At 44.4% G+C, this 18,766-nt stretch overlaps 3 long non-coding RNA genes across 9 annotated transcripts in view; 2 read left to right on the forward strand and 1 right to left on the reverse strand.

Moving 5' to 3' along the window:
• Nucleotides 1-379, reverse strand: part of LOC133230655 (uncharacterized) — a 26,042-nt gene extending 25,663 nt beyond the window's left edge. The window contains exon 1 of the long non-coding RNA XR_009730933.1: nt 299-379. This is a non-coding gene — a long non-coding RNA (uncharacterized LOC133230655). The remainder of the gene's footprint in view (nt 1-298) is intronic.
• Nucleotides 1-6,053, forward strand: part of LOC133230651 (uncharacterized) — a 6,306-nt gene extending 253 nt beyond the window's left edge. Inside the window, exons 2-6 of one of the 6 annotated variants that reach the window (XR_009730919.1) lie at nt 87-388; nt 1,002-2,138; nt 2,654-2,696; nt 3,460-3,495; nt 4,363-6,053. This is a non-coding gene — a long non-coding RNA (uncharacterized LOC133230651). Of the gene's footprint in view, nt 1-86; nt 389-1,001; nt 2,697-3,459; nt 3,614-4,362 lie in introns of those variants that run through there. The other 5 variants (XR_009730916.1, XR_009730918.1, XR_009730914.1 and 2 more) reach the window with 5 other exon arrangements.
• A 3,070-nt stretch (nt 6,054-9,123) lies between these two features.
• LOC133230661 (uncharacterized) lies at nt 9,124-18,506 on the forward strand. Of its 2 annotated transcripts, XR_009730940.1 has the most exons (4): nt 9,124-9,758; nt 15,530-15,579; nt 16,693-16,729; nt 17,679-18,506. It is a non-coding gene; the product is annotated as an uncharacterized LOC133230661 (long non-coding RNA). The 2 variants fall into 2 exon arrangements; XR_009730939.1 differs by having other exon boundaries at nt 16,693-18,506.
• Nucleotides 18,507-18,766: the final 260 nt, after the last annotated feature.

Genomic DNA, 18,766 nt, shown 5'->3' on the forward strand with positions numbered 1-18,766 from the left:
TGGAGTCCCGTGTGGGGTTGGCTTAGGGGTAACCCCCTGGGTGTCCCCTGGCTCCATCACACTCTCTAGATTTTTCCTCCACGCAGCCTCTTTCCAGAAGGTTGGAACGCTGGGAAGATTCCTTCAGAGGCCTGATCCCCGAGGACCCGTGTCAAGAAGGCTGAGCCCCAGTCATACTCGGTCCACCAAGCAGGCAGTGGGGACACCAAGGCGGTAGAGGAGGGAAGAGGAAGGGCCGCCCTAGAGGGTGGGGAGGCCACCTTCGCCTCAAGGATGTTCCTGTCTTCCTCCAGCCCACACCAGCTTGAATTTTGCTGCCCCAAGGAATTATTTTGAGGAAGGAGAAAGACAACGTCTGGGACATCGAGACTTCTCGACCAGCATCTGGGTGAGTCCCCCGCTGTGTATCCAAGGCTCCTTCAACATGTCCATCTGAGGAACATTTGTTTCCATCTGGGAAACACTGAGTGCCTGTCTGATTAGTTTTCATGTTGGAAATCCCACCTGTGAGGTCTAAGGACTAAGGTCATGGACTTGGCGGGAATTGGAAACAGCCACTCTGAGCTTTATGCTTTCTGGTGTCTTCCCCCTCATATAAGGTTTCCACCAGCTAATGAGGTCTGGTTTGCATTTGGCTCATAGGTGTCTGATCAAAAATGGGAAATGCTCCTTTGATTCCCTCTGATAACCTCGTAGGACACATTTTAGATGACTGGTCAACCTACACGTTTAAACCTATCAATAAGGACAAAAGAATTTAACACTATGTAGTCACAATATTCTTTAGACTTTGGGGGAAATGGTTGAGATGAAACTCTTGAAATTTCAGAACTGGTTCTTTTTGCATGTGCAGATGGAGAGAGTGGCTTGATGACACACTTTAGTTTTCTAGAACACTCACCCTGAGAGAACAAAGATATTCTTAGGAGAAAAGTTGATGTTAAGCCTCACCATGTCCCTAAGTATTAATACAAACACAGCCCACATTGCCTGCGTTTCAGCCTTGGCTTATTTCGAAGAACTGAAACCGAGCCGGGAGACGGGTGGAAGGAGGAAAGAAAAAGAAGCCTTTGACCTCAAGTGTGAACATTTGACGGTTCTCTCTGTTTTTCATCAACTGACAAGTTTAACTGCAGTGCCTGATTCATGAAAAGTAAAATGATGAAACAGATCTCTGCTCGTGTGTATGTCTCCGTGTGTGTCTTTGTCTTTAGAAAACATTCCTGAGGTTAACTTCTAAATGAGCTCTATTCCATTGACTCAAAGTACAATAAGCACTTACAAATGGAGTATTTCTGAGTCACAAAATCTGAGAAATGTTCAACATTAAGTCTCTGTGTGGTACTGACATCAGTTTAGCTTGTTAACTGTGTCTGATTACTGGAGACACGAGACACCAACATTCTTTTCTGTACTTAGTTCTACCGCTAGTCACTAGGTCATACCTGCGGCAAAAGTTGTCAGCAAGAAAGTTCACTCACACTGATAACTGTCATAAATAACTGAGATAAATGGTGTATAAGCTTTTAGGTAAGCTCTTGAAAAGAATTACACTTTGTATTTTGGACGCTCAGGAATTTAAACCATTATAGTTTTGTTAAATTAAATTCAATGATGAGAATTCATTGAAAATGTAAATCAATTTTAGAGAAAACAGTGAAACATTGAGTTCTGAACAAGTCTATGTTTACTTACCTTTCCTTTTATGAAAAAACACTAAACATTTTTGAATTTATTAAGTATATATCTCGTATGACAAAAAGAAAAACTGTGCCCTAAGATATGCATGTCTTATACGTTATAAAATATACTGTTGATAAAAAGATTAAATTGCCTATTTCTTGATTTTCAGTTTTAAGGGATTGTGCTAATGTGATATGATTCAATATCTACTAAAAATAAATGGAAGTTTCAGCCTCAGCATCAGTCCCTCCAATGAACACCCAGGACTGGTCTCCTTTAGGATGGACTGGTTGGATCTCCTTGCAGTCCAAGGGACTCTCAAGAGTCTTCTCCAACACCACAGTTCAAAAGCATCAATTCTTCGGCGCTCAGCCTTCTTCACAGTCCAACTCTCACATCCATACATGACCACTGGAAAAACCATAGGCTTGACTAGACGGACCTCTGTTGGCAAAGTAATGTCTCTGCTTTTTAATATGCTGTCTAGGTTGGTCATAACTTTCCTTCCAAGGGGTAAGCATCTTTTAATTTCATGGCTGCAGTCACCATCTGCAGTGATTCTGGAGCCCCCCAAAAATAAAGTCAGCCACTGTTTCCACTGTTTCACCACCTATTTGCCATGAAGTGATGGGACCTGATGTCATGATCTTAGTTTTCTGAATGTTGAGTTTTAAGCCAACTTTTTCACTCTCTTCTTTCACTTTCATCAAGAGGCTCTTTAGTTTTTCTTCACTTTCTGCCATAAGGGTGGTGTCATCTGCATATCTGAGGTTATTGATATTTCTCCCGGCAATCTTGATTCCAGCTTCTGCTTCTTCCAGCCCAGCTTTCTCATGATGTGACTTTAGCAAGAATTGCGTACATTTCAGGATTGATGAAGATTAAATATAAGTTAATTGAGTAAATGACTTTTATTATTAATAGTAAGCTGCAACAATTCTGGAATTTGGTTTTCTCTCTCTGTTAACAGAACACAATTTTCCTGGAATATGAGCTGCCTTGGAGAACAGATGGTAAGTCTCTTTCTCTAGCTAACTCCGAGTGTTCCAGAGGAACTGTGAGGCATCTCAGAGGGGAATATTAGATTAACTAGCATCACTGGTATGTTAAACACCATGGGAAGCATTATCAAGTGAATGAGAAGCCTTCTCAGATTATACTGGGATGGATATTATTAATAGAGATTTGCTAAAAAAAAAAAAAAAAAGAAATTCCTACAAACCTGGTAGGTCCCAATGTCATAATTAGGACATACCAGGGCATGCCAAGTTTTACTACCAAGTCATAAATCTGGTTATTGTAACCAAGTTTCTTAACCCATTACATTCTGCTCAGTTGTATCACTATATCTTTCAGTCTTTAAGTCAGTCACACATAGTTATTGTACTCTGATGGTTTTGCAAAAGGTCTTCATCTCCAACAAGATTCATAGGAGAGAGCATTTTGACAAGCAGTGATGTCTGATCAGTTTACATTATACCAGGCAGCTAACTGGATAAGATATTTTAAAATCCCAATTTAAAAAACCTGCTGCTATTATAAAAGTATTTAACAAAAGATGAAATACTGAGTCAACTTGTAAATATAGTTTTAAAGTTTATGGGTTATTATTATTATTATTATTATTTTTTTGCTCTGAAATATCATTGATCCGTTAGCTTTCTAGATAAAGCCCAACCCTTCCCCTCAAGCTACTAATGATTGACAGCAATTGAATAAATGCCCTCTGTGAGTAAAACGAAAATATGTTACTTTTCTCTCGTTTGGTTTCCCCAGAAGTTAGAGATGCTTAACTCTGAGCAGCCTTATCAGGTAAATAAAAATGACTGTCTCCTGACATTTGCAATAATCTTCATATTTGGGGGCCCTTATGAAGAGAGAAATCGGCAAGCAAAATCAAATGACAGGATTTGGGCCTGGACTTCCTGAGGTTAGAATGGTGTTGGTTCCTTGTCTTCTGGAATTCAGTCTGAGACTCTTTTTTGTACATGTGGTTTTATGATTTACTTATTTACTCATTCTTGGAGGCTGGTCTTTGACGTAGCACGCAGGCTCTTCATTGCTAGTGCGGGCTTTCTCTAGTTGCAACACTAATTGTGAGTGAGGCCATTCAAGCTCTAGCCTCACAGCAAGGACCACTGGGACACCGCATATTTATCAGATGGAAACACTCGAAAACTCATCTTGCTTGTTGTCCTCTAAAATAAGAGGACCCTTTTGAAAAATATCGCAAATCCTTAATCATTATTCTCATTGTAATATGCTTTCATATTTTGCAAATGTTTGTCCAGGGGCTAGGACAAGGTGATCAAAGAGACAAATAATATTTCCTTAACACAAACTGTTGATGCTAACAAAGCTTGGTACTGGAGATTATTTCCAGCTCTTGTGTCCTTTCCTCAAATCAGATAGGTTGACTCCCCTTGGAATTGTAGCCCAGAAGGAACTTAGGAGGCCTTTGTAGATCCCCACCCATGTGCACCTGCCTTTCTTCTATGAACAACAACTTTAGTCAAGAATGCCTTTAATGATAGAAGTGAGAAAATGCAGAAATAAAGGAAACTGTCAAAGAAGTCAAAATAATAATATCATAGCTATTAAACAAACTCATGGACTGTTAGTTCTGCCTCAAGGGCTATCGATAGTATTCAGAGCCAGGACCTTTGACCCCTTTCACAGAATCTGAAACCTCTGCCAGATGGAAGAAGTGAACGATGCCGCCCACAAGCAGGAAGACCTGAGACCGGCTGGAACCACAAGGGTGATTGTGCTGCTCCCCGAGACCTCATCACGGACCCAACAGAAGAGCATCCTCGAGTTGATCAAGCTCTGCTCCTTGAACACTATAAGACTCCTCAAAACCCTCCACCAGACACACGGCCTTTTATTTATTTTAATATTTTATTTTATTTATCTATTTATTTGGCTGCCTTGGTTCTCATTTGCAGATGCGGGATAGCCCCTACCTCTGATGGGATCTTGCTTGTAGCGCAAAGCCTCACCAGCTGTGGGGCGAAGGCTCAGCTGCTCCTGGGCTGTGAGATCTTAGATTCCCCACCAGGAATCGAACCCACGTCCACTGCATTTCAAGGTGGACTCTAAACCACTGGACCACCACGGAAGTCCCAGGACACAGTCTTGAGGGCATTAGCCTGCTTGGTCCCCCGTGTGTGGCAAAGCAGTTAAGTTAGTTTTTCCATTTCACTTAAAAACTCTCTCTCTCAGATGAAATCTGGCCCCAGTACACAGAGGCCCAGTTTTGGCAAGGAGATCTGCAGGGAAGCCAGGAGCAATTAGAAGAACAGGGTCCTGGGGGTAGGAGGGCTGAGGGACCTGAGTCCCAGCGGGGTGGAAGGCTGCGAGGTGCCAAACGGGACATTCCGGAGGGGAGCCCTGAGGAGGTGTCCTGTGGGCAGCAGGGGCGGCGCCCGCACAGACGGGCTCCTGATCTCAGCAGAGGGGCCAGAGGAACCCGGGCGGCCGCGAGAGGAGTCAGGGGCACAGGGCCCGGGCGCCAGTCTTCAAGGGACAGAATAGGGTCAGAACAGAGGGAAGGAGAAGCTCTGTGCCACGGAGGAGTCCCCGGAGTTTAAGGATCACCCCGAGGGGAAGCTTGTGGACCATGGTGTGGACTCCAAGAAGCTCTGTGCTTCGCAAGGCGGGGCTCCTCAGGAGGCTGGCGGTTCCAACAGTGCCAGATGCACCTGAGGCCCCTATTTGCCTCAAGGAGGGAAACTGGGAATGCAGCCCCGCCCCTCCCCCACCAGAGTTATTCCTCACCCTGACTTTCCCCTCCCATCCCTCAGGGCAGTGCCCCTCTCTCCACCCCCTGCCCCCTAAACTCATCCCCCATCCCCGGCTTTTCTAGATTCCGCTGGGCTCTGCACAGTCCCAGGCCTGCCCCATCCTCGATTCTCTGCCCCTCCCCGCTCTCCAGGTTCTAGATTTCAGACACGCTGGGACCTGGGCTGCAGTGCTTCCGCGTGGACACACATCTTCCTGAGCCACAGACAACAAGGAAACGACAAGGGACTCAATATACTTCTACATACCTGAACAGCTTGGGCAAACGATGCACGAGATAAAAAAAGAAAAAAGATCAAAACTCCAGTCACCCCTTTAGAGCTGGAGAGCAAAGATGGGGTCTTGGACGTGATGCCTGCACAGAGCATCACCAAGAGGCTGGGCAGACCTGGCAGTCAGTCCTCCAGCCCAATGCTGGACCCAGCCTGCCCTCACCCCACTTAATGTACCAGATTTCCCACACGCGCCCCGACACCTCCTTATCCCCCAGAAGCAGACAAGGCAACTTGTCACCTGTTTGACTCCCTTCCTGATGCAGCCAGAGCTCCAATAAAACCTTGTCTGAATATCCTGTCTGGCCTCTTATCAGTGTCTATTGACTTAGGATTCCTAGAACCCTGGTGCGTATCATACCCTTCAGGCTCTGCACACTCCTAGGTCAACACCCTCCTCCTTTTCCTCCCTCCCCGCTCCCTGTGTTCTAGATGCTTCTGTCCTCGTGACATCCCTTCCCTGGACCCTGGATCTGTTTTGCCTCCACTCTGGTCTCAGTTTGGTTCACCTACTCACACATCTCAGCATCTCTCAAACTCGGTTGACGCATGACTTTGACTTCCAAAGTGGGCATTCGCTTTCCTACAGAGCTTCTCCAGATGCTGCAGCCCCCACCCAGACCCCCTCTAAGAGAAATCCTGCCCTTCTCAGCCTGGTCCCAGCTGGAGCCTGGAAAGCCTGCCCTCTGTCCCACACTCTAGACCCCACCCCAAGACCTCTCACCATTGGCCTCCCTCACTTCCCCTGGGCTCGAGTCCAGCGACCCTTTACTCACACACCCAGGCTCAACTCACTTTCTTTGTTTTAAATTCTACAATTATTTTGTTGACAATTTTGAAAGCCACTTTCCACTTACAGCTCTTACAAAGTATTGCCTATATTCCCATGTTGTACGCTCCATCCTTGAAGCTGTCTTAGGGCTTCTCAGGTGGCACTAGTGTTCAGGAATCCGCCTGCCAATGCAGGACACACAGGAGACACGGGATCGATCCCTGAGTAGGGGAGATCGCCTGCAGAAGGAAATGGCAACCCAATCCCAGTATTCTTGCCTGGAAAATCCCAGGGGCAGAGGAGCCTTGTAGGCTGCAGTCCATGGGGTCGCTAAGAGTCAGACACGACTGAGCGACTTGACTTTCAATTTTCACTTTCATGCATTGCAGAAGGAAATGGCAACCCACTCCAGTGTTCTTGCCTGGAGAATTCCAGGGACAGGGGAGCCTGGTTGGCTGCCATCTATGGGGTCACACAGAGTCAGACACGACTAAAGCGACTTAGCAGCAGCAGCAGCAGCAGCAGCATGACTGGTGTGTTAAATACCATGGGGAGCATTATCAAATGTAAGTCTTCTAGAGTTCTACTGTGGATGGTTGCTATTAATAGAGATGTGTTAAAAATTATGGAATTCCTACAAACCTGGTATGTCCTGATTTTACCAAGTCATAATTCTGGTTATTGTAATCCAGTTTCTTAACCCATTACATTGTGCTCATGCGTGTCACCATATCTTTAAGTCACTCACAGATGGTTTTGCAAAAGTGCTTCCTAGAGGGAAGACCATTTTGAGAAGCACTGGTCTCTGATCAATTTCACATTAGGAAATTTAAAATGAAGTGAAAGTTGCTCAGTCGTGTCCGACTCTTTGCGACCCCATGGATTACACTCCGTGGAATTCTCCAGGTCAGAATACTGGAGAGTAGCCACTCCTTCTCCAAGGGACCTTCCCAACCCAGGGGGCTTCCCTTGTGGCTCAGCTGGTAAAGGAGAATTTAAAATCCTAATATAAAACACCTGATGATATCCTAAAAGTGTTTAACAAAAAAGATGAGTTACTGAAACAACTTGTAAATATAGTGTTCAAGTTGATGGATTCTGTGTGCTGAAATATTACTGGGTTTGATCTGTGATTTTCAGACAAAGCAAAGCCCTTGCCCTCAAGCTACTAATGACTGACAGCAATTGAGTAAATTCCCTCTGTGAGTAAAATGGAAATATGTTTCTTTTCTCTCTTCTTTGCTCCTCCAGAAATCAGTGATTCTTACTTTCTGAGCAGCCTTATAAGGTAAATAAGAAAGACAGTCTCCTGACATATGAGCAGAAATCTTCATATTTTGCTCGAGTGCACTGGGGCTGGGGGGACCCCCTGTAGTGTCTACAAGCAGCACAGGACACGGGGGTTTACGCCGCAGCCACTGGGGACAGGGACACTGACGGCAGCCGAGGGGAGGAGTTAGGAAGAGAAACCAGTGTCCAAATACTACATGCTGCAGGGCTTGTGGAGAACAGGTGGTGGGGATGTAAACTGGTGCAACCACTTGGAAGCAATATGAAGGTTCCTCAAAAAATCTAAAAATATAGTTGCCATATATCTTGCAATCCTTATTCTGGGCATGTACTGAGACATATGTGTAATTCAAAACGATAGATGGACCCCAGTGTTCAAACTAGCCAAGACTACTGACAATAGCCAAGACATGGAAACTACTAAATGTCCATCAACAGATGCACGGATACAGAAGATGTGGTATATGTACATACATATATATACATTATACGTACATAATGGAGTATCACTCGGCCATTCAAAATAATGAAATAATGTGATTTGCAGCAACATGGACGGCCCTAGGGTTTATCATACTGAGTGAGTTAAATCAGAAAGAGAAGGACAAATACCATATATCACTTGTACGTGGAATCTAAAATAAGACATAAACAAACTTGTCTTTGAAGCAAAAACAGACTCACAGACATAGAGAACAACTTCTGGTTGCCAAGGGGAAGGTGGTTGGGAGAGGGAACGATTGCAAGTTTGGGACTGGCAGATGGAAGCTGCTATATGTAGGGTGAGTAAACACCAAGGTCCTACAGTATAGCACTCATTACCCTGTGATGAACCATAATGAAAAAATATGAAAAAGACTAGATAGATATGTAAATAAATCACTTTGCAGTGTAGCAGAAATCAAACACAACACTGTAAATCAACTATACTTTAAATTAATAAACAGGATGGCAATCTGCTCCCACTGTCAGAAGTTCCGCAGAAGAGGATAAAAGGAAAACGGCTCTGAACTGACACCTGTTTAGTACCGTGTCCCCCTGGGTCCACTCTGCACAGGATCATTCTCAGTTACCAGGTGCTAAGGGCCGCCAACGGCAATAGTGCTAGAGGGAGAGGCCCACTGCATATCAATCTTTCCCCCGACTTTTTAAATTGTTAGTCTTTATTCATTTTTCTTTTATTTTTTAATTATGAAAGTATGCAAACACATTTACAGGAGACTTGAAAAATAGAGAACAAGGTTACATGTATTTCCACTGTATATTGTAATTATATTTTGAATAGATAAATTAAGATTTGTAATTGGAGTTTCAATATCAAACTCTCAAAAATGTATAGAACAAATATTCAGAGAGGTAGAGGATAGAGTAGACCTGAAAAGCACAAGGAACCAATTCAACATAATTAAGACTTACATAATTTTCACACAACAGTAGGATACAAATTCTCTTCAAGTTCCCATAAACTAGGAGACACTGGAACACATCCAGGGACATAAAACAAGGTACAAAAATGTCATGGTCTAAAGGTATTAAAATCATACACAGTCTATTCTCTTATCACTGTTGAATTAGTCAGAACTCAGTATCAAAAGATGTTTTAAAATAAGCAATACATTTTCAAGTGCAATGTGACATACACTATGGACTTTGACTCATACACTGAATCCTCCCCGAAGTTTTATGATTAGTCATCATGCTGGCAAACAAGTGGGCGTGAACTAACCTCTTCCCTCAAGTGTTGCCCTGTTCCTGTCACACACTCACTGGCCAGTGACTTCATCCCGTGACTTCTGTCAGAGAAAACAAATTCTGGACGGGGACCGAAAGGAGCAGACGCACTTGCAGTTTTCCTCATGGCTTTACTTATTTCACTGAAGGAGCACAAGACCATGGAACTTCTAGCGGCTATGGTTGCTGAATTCCTCACAGAGAAGGTAAGGAAATTCATAAATAATAAAGTAATGATACATGGAACGGAGCAAGTCCTAAAAGCCTTAAACTGGTTGGTTGCATACCTGATTAAAAGGATATTGATATTTGTACTACAGAAGATAACATTCGGGACATACAACCAGTTATACCTGAATTGTTTAAAAAATAAGCTCATGTACGTCTTTAAAAGCTTAAAACATCAACCAGCAAAAGTGACTGATTTAATTTCTATTTATATATCCGTTCGCTATCTATACTATCTTCAGAAAATCTTAAAGGACGTCATATACTATTGTATAAGAACAGGCATCATTGTGGGAAGTTTAAAACAGAGATTTAAGTTTCCTTGCTAATTATAAATACCAGTTGCACCTGCCTAACGAAGAGTGATTAGAAACTGAAGAAATGTCACTAACGTTATGATAACGAGTTTGGAAAAACACATCGGATTTGAATTAATATATTGGCTCCTAAATTGCCAATTCCGCAAACACTGGGAGAAAATTGGAAAGCAAACTTTGGCTGTTACCGTCTACATACCAACTCTGCCTTTCGGACAATAAATACACCTGACCCTGGAGAAATAAAACGGTAACTGCGGTTTCCTGCCTGTTCGTGTGCTGACTTTCTTCTCCTGCTGGGGTGAGGGTCCCGCAGGAGGGCGCAGAGCAGGGGAAGGGCCGCGTCTGGAGGAGCGAGGAGGCAGGAGGGCCGAGGGCAGAAGAGGTTTCCAAGGGAAAACTCCGGAGGGGAGCCCTGAGGAGAGGTCGGCGTGGGGAGCAGGGCAGCGCTGGGCGCGGAGCTGGGAGGCCGGTTCCCGACCTGAGGGAACCTGAGGACCGGAGGAGCCCTGGGGACCTTGAGAGGAGTCGGGGGGCACAGGGCCCGGGCGCCGGTCTTGAAGGGACAGAACAGGGGGAGAACAGGGGGAAGGAGAAGCTGCGCCACCGAGGCGCCCTCGGAGTGGAAGGACCGCCCCGAAGGGGAAGCGTGCGTACGGTGTGGACTCACAAGCGCTGAGCTCCCCAAGGCGGCCCAGGAGGCTGGCGGCCCGGGAGGCTCGCGGATCCAGCAGCCCGGGGGTGACTCAGGCCTCATTTAGCCTCAAGAACTGAGGCTTCGCTGGTAGTCTGGTGGCTAAGACTCCACCAGTGAAATTCATGGGCTGAAGGTAGGATCCAGGTCGGGGAACAAAGATCCCTCATGCCTTCTGGTGAGGTTGGGAGAAAATCTGGCCCAGTACACAGAGGCCCAGTTTTGGCAAGGAGATCTGGAGAGAAGCCAGGAGCAATTGGAAGAACAGGGTCCTGGGGGCAGGAGGGCTGAGGGACCTGAGTCCCAGCGGGGTGGAAGGCTGCGAGGTGCCAAACCGGACGTTCCGGAGGGGAGCCCTGAGGAGGAGGCGTCCTGTGGGCAGCAGGGGCGGCGCCCGCGCAGACGGGCTCCTGATCTCAGCGGAGGGGCCAGAGGAACCCGGGCGGCCCCGGGGCACAGGCCCCGGGCGCCAGTCCTCAAGGGACAGAATAGGGTCAGAACAGAGGGAAGGAGTCGTCCCCGGAGTGTAAGGACCGCCCCGGAGGGGAAGCGTGTGGACGACGACGGTGTGGACTCCAAGAAGCTCTGTGCTTCCCAAGGCGGGGCCCAGGAGGCTGGCGGTTCCAACGGTGCCGGATGCACCTGAGGCCTCTATTTGCCTCAAGGAGGGAAACTGGGAATGCAGCCCCGCCCCTCCCCCATCAGAGTTATTCCTCACTATGACGTTCCCCTCCCATCCTTCAGGGCAGTGCCCCTCTCCTCACCCCCTGCCCCCTAAACTCATCCCCCATCCCCGGCTTTTCTAGATTCTTCTGGGCTCTGCACACTCCTAGGCCTGCCCCATCCTTCATTCTCTCCCCCTCCCTCTCTCCAGTTGCTAGATTCTTCAGGCCCTGCTCACCACAGTCTGACTCGTCCTCCATTTCCTCCCCTACCCAATCTCGTGTTCTAGATTCTTCTGTCCTCGATCCCCACCCCTTCCTCGGCTCTGGCTCCATTTCAGCCTCCGCTAGGGTCTGAGTCGGTTTCATCTACTCACGGGTCTCAGCGTCTGGAGAACTCTGTGGAAGGACGTTTGGCGCCCCCGTGTGACCACTCCCTCTCCTGCAGGTCTTCCTCCCCACCCAGACACCCCCACTCCGCATTGGCTTTCCTACAGAGCTTCTCCAGATGCTGCAGCCCCCACCCAGACCCCCTCTAAGAGAAATCCTGCCCTTCTCAGCCTGGTCCCAGCGGAGCCTGGAAAGCCTGCCCTCTGTCCCACACTCTAGACCCCACCCCAAGACCTCTCACCATTGGCCTCCCTCACTTCCCCTGGGCTCGAGTCCAGCGACCCTTTACTCACACACCCAGGCTCAACTCACTTTCTTTGTTTTAAATTCTACAATTATTTTGTTGACAATTTTGAAAGCCACTTTCCACTTACAGCTCTTACAAAGTATTGCCTATATTCCCATGTTGTACGCTCCATCCTTGAAGCTGTCTTAGGGCTTCTCAGGTGGCACTAGTGTTCAGGAATCCGCCTGCCAATGCAGGACACACAGGAGACACGGGATCGATCCCTGAGTAGGGGAGATCGCCTGCAGAAGGAAATGGCAACCCAATCCCACTATTCCTGCCTGGAAAATTCCATGGACAGGGGAGCCTGTCTTCCTCCCAGCAGCTGGTACCTCCGCCTCCCCATATTTAAGCTCCTGCCCTCCCACTAGAAACCATTAGTTCAAAATATCTCTCTTGTGCTTTGTTATATCCACTCCTGGCCAGGAAAGTTGTGTATATAACAATTTTGTTTTGTTATATCCACTACAAGAAAACAGTATAAAAGTATAAAAACTTCTTTCTTATATCCATTTCATATACAGTCAAGAAAGTACTGTATATAGCAATAAAGTGTTAATTTGTGCCACTTTGTTGGATACTGTGCTGTATCCAACAGCGCAGTAAGGAGTAGCCAAAACACAGCCTCTAGGAGATGGACACTTCCCATATGTCTGTCAGAGCAAGTAAATTCAGGACCTAGACTAAAAGCAACAGAAATGCTCACTTTTTTGGCATGGAGACACTGATTCATTTAGCCAAGAACAAGGTCAAAGAATCTCTTGAAAATATAGTTGCTGACCTTCTCACAGAGATGTTATGGACCTTTGTAGAAGATAAATTACAAGTCTATGAATTAGGGCCGGCCCAGAGGCCCTTCAGTGAGTGGCTTAAACACCTAGTCCAGTGGTTGCTGCTATCTGTCCTACACAAGATAGCTTTGGTGACATGGAAACAGTTAGGCATGAGTTGCTTAAGCAGTAAGATCATATATGTCTTTAAGAAGTTTGGTCACCAACCAGCTGAAGTCATCATGGTTTAATTTCTATTTATGTATCAGTTCAGTATCTACGCTATCTTTGTGAAGTCTTAACAAGACAGCATGGAGAAGGAAATGGCAACCCACTGCAGTATTCTTGCCTGGAGAATCCCAGGGACAGACGAGCCTGTTGGGCTGCCGTCTCTGGGGTCACACAGAGTCGGACACGACTGATGTGACTTAGCAGCAGCAGCAGCAGCAGCGACAAGACAGCATCGTGCATTATTGGGTAAAAGGACTCATCATTGTGGGATGTTTACGGCTAAGATTTCAGTTTCCTTCTGATTTATACATCCCAACTCTGCCTGCCTAACCAACAAGACTGATTTGAACCTGGGGAAACATCCCTAAGATTATGATAATAGTATTCAGAAGACACACATTACCAGCTTGCCTTCCTTTATTGCTTCCTCAACAGCAGTTTGCTCTAACACTTGACAAAAATTTAGAAACAGAATTTTTGCTGTTACCAGCAACACACCACCTCTACCCTCCTGACGACGGATGACCTGTATGCCTTTTCAGCTGCCATTTGTGACTCTTTGGACTGTATGCCTCCTATGTTCATGGGGTTTCCCAAGCAAGAATACTGCAGTGGGGTGCCATTTCCTATTCCAGGGGATCCTATGGACCCAGAGATCAGATGCATGTTTCCTGCATGTCCTGCATTGCAGGCATATTCTTTATCACTGAGCCCCCTAACAGTGTATGCTGCACCCCAACAGGCTCTGCCATCCCTGGGATTCTCCAGACAAGAATACTGGAGTGGGTTGCCATTTCCTTCTCCAGTACATGAAAGTGAAATGTGAAAGTGAAGTTGCTCAGTCGCGTCCGACTCTCAGCGACCCCATGGACTGCAGCCCACCAGGCTCCTCCGTCCACGGGATTTTCCAGGCCAGAGTACTGGAGTGAAGTGCCATTGTCTTCTGTATAGACTTCACTCTAAGAATACAAAGGATATCTGAACTCTCATATGGTCTCCTGCCCGGTTCTGTGCTGACTTCCTTCTCCTGGAGGGCTGAGACTCCAGCCAGGGGCAGACCAGGGAAGGGACAGACTGTAACCAAGCAGGAGCCTCTGAGGCTTTCCCAGAATAAACCCCCAGCCAAGTCCTCTGCCTGCCTTTTGTCTGTAAAGAAAACTTTCACCAAAGAATAAATGTAGGAACTTAACTCTTGGTCTAGTGGTTAAGACTCCACCAGTCAAATTCAGGGGCTGAAGGTTGAATACTTGGTTGGGGTACGAATATCCCACATGCCTTGCAGTGAGATTAGAAAAAAAAAAGAATAAATTTAACCAGAGAAGTGAGAAAATGTGGAAAGGAAAACAGTCACATAAGACTGATGAAAAAATGAGATCTAGTCTTAGCTGAATATATGTATGACTCAGCGTGTGTCTTTGTCTTTAGATAAAATTCCTGAGATTCATTTCTAAATGAGGTCCATTTAATTGACTTAAAGAAAAGTAAGCCCTTACAAATAAAGTATTTCTAAGGTTCACATAATCTGGGAAATGTTCAATATTAAGTCCGTATCTGGTACTGACCTCAGGTTAGGTTGTTCTTTAACTGTGTGTGAATTAATGCAGACATGAGTCACCAACATTGTCATCCACTTTCATTGCACCTAGTTCCACTGCCAGTCAAAAAGTCATATCTGTTGCCAACTTTGACTGCAAGAAAATTAACCATGATGATACTGTCATAGATAATAAGAGATAAACGGTAGAGAAGTTTTTAGGTAAACTCTTTAAAAGAATTATAGTTTGTGTTTCCGGATTTTGGGGAATTTAGAACTTTGGGGTTTTGCTAAATTCAGTCAAATGATGAGAATGCATTGAAGACTGAAATCAATTTTAGATAAAATACTGAAACACTGACTACTGAAAAGTCAGTGTTTATTTATCTTTACCTTCTTTTGAATAAAAACACTAAATGTGTTTATTAAACACACATCTTCTACCACCTAAAGAAAAATTCTGCTATGAAATATGTATGTCATATACTTTATGAAATCTAATATTCGTAAAAAGAAATACAATTCAATTGCTTGTTTCTTGGTTTTAAGTTTTAAGGGATTTAAAAAATGCAATGTATTTACACTTACTAAAAATGGTAAGAGAATGGAATGCAAGTAGGATACATGCTTGTTGTCAAAAGAAGATATAGAAAATAACAGTAGTTTTTCTTGAAATCTAACAAGAGGATAATTTTGCTGATTTGGATAGGGAAAAGCAAGAGACACGTCATATGGATACAAAAAATGAGAAACATTTAAAAAAAAAAGGAGGATTGATTAAGGTTAAATTAAATTTAATTAGGTAAAGAACTTTCTTTTTAATAGTAAGCTGGTACAAGACTGGAATTTGGTTTTCTCTCTCTAGTAACAGAACAAACTTTTCCTGGAATAATGAGCTGCCTTGGAGAACAGATGGTAAGTCTCTTTCTCTAACTAACCTGGAGTGTTCGAGAGGAAGTGGGAGGCAGCTCAGAGGCAAATATTAGATTAACTAGCATGACTGGTCGGAGAAGGCGAAGGCACCCCACTCCAGTACTCTTGCCTGGAAAATCCCATGGGCAAGGAGCCTTTGTAGGCTGCAGTCCATGGGGTCGCTAAGAGTCGGACACGACTGAGCGACTTGACTTTGACTTTTCACTTTCACGCATTGGAGAAGGAAATGGCAACCCACTCCAGTGTTCTTGCCTGGAGAATCCCAGGGACAGGGGAGCCTGGTTGGCTGCCATCTATGGGGTCACACAGAGTCAGACACGACTAAAGCGACTTAGCAGCAGCAGCAGCAGCAGCATGACTGGTGTGTTAAATACCATGGGGAGCGTTATCAAATATAAGTCTTCTAGAGTTCTTCTGTGGATGGTTGCTATTAATAGAGATGTGTTAAAAATTATGGAATTCCTACAAACCTGGAATGTCCTGATGTTACCAAGTCATAATTCTGGTTATTGTAATCCAGTTTCTAACCCATTACATTGTGCTCATGCGTGTCACCATATCTTTAAGTCACTCACAGATAGTTCTTGTACTCTGATGGTTTTGCAAAAGTGCTTCCTAGAGGGAAGACCATTTTGAGAAGCACTGGTCTCTGATCAATTTCACATTAGGAAATTTAAAATGAAGTGAAAGTTGCTCAGTCGTGTCCGACTCTTTGCGACCCCATGGATTACACTCCGTGGAATTCTCCAGGTCAGAATACTGGAGAGTAGCCACTCCTTCTCCAGGGGAACTTCCCAACACAGGGGGCTTCCCTTGTGGCTCAGCTGGTAAAGGAAATTTTAAAATCCTAATGTAAAACAGCTGATGATATCCTAAAAGTGTTTAACAAAAAAGATGAGTTACTGAAATAACTTATAAATATAGTTTTCAAGTTGATGGATTCTGTGCGCTGAAATATTATTGGGTTTGATCTGTGATTTCCAGACAAAGCAAAGCCCTTGCCCTCAAGCTACTAATGACTGACAGCAATTGAGTAAATTCCCTCTGTGAGTAAAATGGAAATATGTTTCTTTTCTCTCTTCTTTGTTCCTCCAGAAATCAGTGATTCTTACCTTCTGAGCAGCCTTATAAGGTAAATAAGAAAGACAGTCTCCTGACATATGAGCAGAAATCTTCATATTTTGCTCGAGTGCACTGGGGCTGGGGGGACCCCCTGTAGTGTCTACAAGCAGCACAGGACGCGGGGGTTTACGCCGCAGCCACTGGGGACAGGGACACTGACGGCAGCCGAGGGGAGGAGTTAGGAAGAGAAACCAGTGTCCAAATACTACATGCTGCAGGGCTTGTGGAGAACAGGTGGTGGGGATGTAAACTGGTGCAACCACTTGGAAGCAATATGAAGGTTCCTCAAAAAATCTAAAAATATAGTTGCCATATATCTTGCAATCCTAATTCTGGGCATGTACTGAGACATATGTGTAATTCAAAACGATAGATGGACCCCAGTGTTCAAACTAGCCAAGACTACTGACAATAGCCAAGACATGGAAACTACTAAATGTCCATCAACAGATGCACGGATACAGAAGATGTGGTATATGTACATACATATATATACATTATACGTACATAATGGAGTATCACTCGGCCATTCAAAGTAATGAAATAATGTGATTTGCAGCAACATGGACGGCCCTAGGGTTTATCATACTGAGTGAGTTAAATCAGAAAGAGAAAGACAAATACCATATATCACTTGTACGTGGAATCTAAAATAAGACATAAACAAACTTGTCTTTGAAGCAAAAACAGACTCACAGACATAGAGAACAACTTCTGGTTGCCAAGGGGAAGGTGGTTGGGAGAGGGAACGACTGCAAGTTTGGGACTGGCAGATGGAAGCTGCTATATGTAGGGTGAGTAAACACCAAGGTCCTACAGTATAGCACTCATTACCCTGTGATGAACCATAATGAAAAAATATGAAAAAGACTAGATAGATATGTAAATAAATCACTTTGCAGTGTAGCAGAAATCAAACACAACACTGTAAATCAACTATACTTTAAATTAATAAACAGGATGGCAATCTGCTCCCACTGTCAGAAGTTCAGCAGAAGAGGATAAAAGGAAAACGGCTCTGAACTGACACCTGTTTAGTACCGTGTCCCCCTGGGTCCACTCTGCACAGGATCATTCTCAGTTACCAGATGCTAAGGGCCGCCAACGGCAATAGTGCTAGAGGGAGAGGCCCACTGCATATCAATCTTTCCCCCGATTTTTTAAATTGTTAGTCTTTATTCATTTTTCTCTCTTTTATTTTTTAATTATGAAAGTATGCAAACACATTTACAGGAGACTTGAAAAATAGAGAACAAGGCTACATGTATTTCCACTCTATATTGTAATTATATTTTGAATAGATAACTTAAGGTTTGTAATTGGAGTTTCAATATCAAACTCTCAAAAATGTATAGAACAAATATTCAGAGAGGTAGAGGATAGAGTAGACCTGAAAAGCACAAGGAACCAATTCAACATAATTAAGACTTACATAATTTTCACACAACAGTAGGATACAAATTCTCTTCAAGTTCCCATAAACTAGGAGACACTGGAACACATCCAGGGACATAAAACAAGGTACAAAAATGTCATGGTCTAAAGGTATTAAAATCATACACAGTCTATTTTCGTATCACTGTTGAATTAGTCAGAACTCAATATCAAAAGATATTTTAAAATAACCAATACATTTTCAAGTGCAATGTGACATACACTATGGACTTTGACTTATACACTGAATCCTCCCCGAAGTTTTATGATTAGTCATCATGCCGGCAAACAAGTGGGCGTGAACTAACCTCTTCCCTCAAGTGTTGCCGTGTTCCTGTCACACACTCACTGGCCAGTGACCTCATCCCATGACTTCTGTCAGAGAAAATAAATTCTGGACAGGGACTGAAAGGAGCAGATGCACTTGCAGTTTTCCTCATGGCTTTACTTATTTCACTGAAGGAGCACAAGACCATGGAACTTCTAGCGGCTATGGTTGCTGAATTCCTCACAGAGAAGGTAAGGAAATTCATAAATAATAAAGTAATGATACATGGAATGGAGCAAGTCCTAAAAGCCTTAAACTGGTTGGTTGCATACCTGATTAAAAGGA

Source organism: Bos javanicus, chromosome 18, assembly GCF_032452875.1.
Source record: "Bos javanicus breed banteng chromosome 18, ARS-OSU_banteng_1.0, whole genome shotgun sequence".
Taxonomy (NCBI): Eukaryota; Metazoa; Chordata; class Mammalia; order Artiodactyla; family Bovidae; genus Bos; species Bos javanicus.